Below are 2949 nucleotides of genomic sequence, written 5' to 3'. Positions count from 1 at the left end.
CTCCATACTAGGCATGTTATGTCCTTCTTTTTTTTGTTATATTAATTTTATTTAAATCATATGTATGAATTTATTTATACATTTTAATTTATTTTTTATTATTATTATACTTTAAGTTCTAGGGTACATATGCATAACGTGCAGGTATGTTACATATGTATACTTGTGCCATGTTGGTGTGCTGCACCCATCAACTCGTCAGCACCCATCAACTCATCATTTACATCAGGTATAACTCCCAATGCAATCCCTCCCCCCTCCCCACTCCCCATGATAGGCCCCGGTGTGTGATGTTCCCCTTCCCGAGTCCAAGTGATCTCATTGTTCAGTTCCCAACTATGAGTGAGAACATGCGGTGTTTGGTTTTCTGTTCTTGTGATAGTTTGCTAAGAATGATGGTTTCCAGCTGCATCCATGTCCCTACAAAGGACACAAACTCATCCTTTTTCATGGCTGCATAGTATTCCATGGTGTATATGTGCCACATTTTCTTAATCCAGTCTGTCACTGATGGACATTTGGGTTGATTCCAAGTCTTTGCTATTGTGAATAGTGCTGCAATAAACATACGTGTGCATGTGTCTTTATAGCAGCATGATTTATAATCCTTTGGGTATATACCCAGTAATGGGATGGCTGCGTCATAAGGTACATCTAGTTCTAGATCCTTGAGGAATCGCCATACTGTTTTCCATAATGGTTGAACTAGTTTACAATCCCACCAACAGTGTAAAAGTGTTCCTATTTCACCACATCCTCTCCAGCACCTGTTGTTTCCTGACTTTTTAATGATCGCCATTCTAACTGGTGTGAAATGGTATCTCATTGTGGTTTTGATTTGCATTTCTCTGATGGCCAGTGATGATGAGCATTTTTTCATGTGTCGGTTGGCTGTATGAATGTCTTCTTTTGAGAAATGTCTGTTCATATCCTTTGCCCACTTTTTGATGGGGCTGTTTGTTTTTTTTCTTGTAAATGTGTTTGAGTTCTTTGTAGGTTCTGGATATGAGCCCTTTGTTAGATGAGTAGATTGCAAAAATTTTCTCCTATTCTGCAGGTTGCCTGTTCACTCTGATGGTAGTTTCTTTTGCAGTGCAGAAGCTCTTTAGATTAATTAGATCTCATTTGTCAATTTTGGATTTTGCTGCCATTGCTTTTGGTGTTTTAGACATGAAGTCTTTGCCCATGCCTATGTCCTGAATGGTACTACCTAGGTTTTCCTCTAGGGTTTTTATGGTATTAGGTCTAACATTTAAGTCTCTAATCCATCTTGAATTAATTTTCGTATAAGGAGTAAGGAAAGGATCCAGTTTCAGCTTTCTACTTATGGCTAGCCAATTTTCCCAGCACCATTTATTAAATAGGGGATTCTTTCCCCATTTCTTGTTTCTCTCCACTTTGTCAAAGATCAGATGGCTGTAGATGTGTGGTATTATTTCTGAGGACTCTGTTCTGTTCCATTGGTCTATATCTCTGTTTTGGTACCAGTACCATGCTGTTTTGGTTACTGTAGCCTTGTAGTATAGTTTGAAGTCAGGTAGCATGATGCCTACAGCTTTGTTCTTTTGACTTAGGATTGTCTTGGAGATGCGGGCTCTTTTTTGGTTCCATATGAACTTTAAAGCAGTTTTTTCCAATTCTGTGAAGAAACTCATTGGTAGCTTGATGGGGATGGCATTGAATCTATAAATAACCTTGGGCAGTATGGCCATTTTCACGATATTGATTCTTCCTCTCCATGAGCATGGTATGTTCTTCCATTTGTTTGTGTCCTCTTTTATTTCACTGAGCAGTGGTTTGTAGTTCTCCTTGAAGAGGTCCTTTACATCCCTTGTAAGTTGGATTCCTAGATATTTTATTCTCTTTGAAGCAATTCTGAATGGAAGTTCATTCATGATTTGGCTCTCTGTTTGTCTGTTACTGTTGTACACGAATGCTTGTGATATTTGCACATTAATTTTGTATCCTGAGACTTTGCTGAAGTTGCTTATCAGCTTAAGGAGATTTTGGGCTGAGACAATGGGGTTTTCTAAATATACAATCATGTCATCTGCAAACAGGGACAATTCCACTTCTTCTTTTCCTAACTGAATACCCTTGATTTTTTTCTCTTGCCTGATTGCCCTAGCCAGAACTTCCAACACTATGTTGAATAGGAGTGGTGAGAGAGGGCATCCCTGTCTTGTGCCAGTTTTCAAAGGGAATTTTTCCAGTTTTTACCCATTCAGTATGATATTGGCTGTGGGTTTGTCATAAATAGCTCTTATTATTTTGAGGTACGTTCCATCAATACCGAATTTATTGAGCGTCTTTAGCATGAAGGGCTGTTGAATTTTGTCAAAAGCCTTTTCTGCATCAATTGAGATAATCATGTGGTTCTTGTCTTTGGTTCTGTTTATATGCTGGATTATGTTTATTGATTTGCGAATGTTGAATCAGCCTTGCATCCCAGGGATGAAGCCCACTTGATCATGGTGGATAAGCTTTTTGATGCGCTGCTGAATCCGGTTTGCCAGTATTTTATTGAGGATTTTTGCATCGATGTTCATCAGGGATATTGGTCTAAAATTCTCTTTTTTTGTTGTGTCTCTGCCAGGCTTTGGTATCAGGATGATGTTGGCCTCATCAAATGAGTTAGGGAGGATTCCCTCTTTGTCTATTGATTGGAATAGTTTCAGAAGGAATGGTACCAGCTCCTCCTTGTACCTCTGGTAGAATTCAGCTGTGAATCCATCTGGTCCTGGACTTTTTTTGGTTGGTAAGCTATTAATTATTGCCTCAATTTCAGAGCCTGCTATTGGTCTATTCAGGGATTCAACGTCTTCTTGGTTTAGTCTTGGAAGAGTGTAAGTGTCCAGGAAATTATCCATTTCTTCTAGATTTTCTAGTTTATTTGCGTAGAGGTGTTTATAGTATTCTCTGATGGTAGTTTATATTTCTGTGGGGTCG

The 2949-nt window shown here is 38.8% G+C and overlaps 1 protein-coding gene across 2 annotated transcripts in view; it reads left to right on the top strand.

Annotated features, from left to right (window-relative positions):
- Positions 1-2949, top strand: part of CYSLTR1 (cysteinyl leukotriene receptor 1) — a 93047-nt gene that overhangs the window by 25747 nt on the left and 64351 nt on the right. The gene's annotated exons all lie outside the window — the stretch shown is intronic.

Source organism: Macaca fascicularis, chromosome X (genome assembly GCF_037993035.2).
Source record: "Macaca fascicularis isolate 582-1 chromosome X, T2T-MFA8v1.1".
NCBI classification, from domain to species: Eukaryota; Metazoa; Chordata; class Mammalia; order Primates; family Cercopithecidae; genus Macaca; species Macaca fascicularis.
The sequence above is the reverse complement of the archived record's forward strand: the minus strand, read 5'-3'. Positions and strand labels throughout refer to the sequence as shown.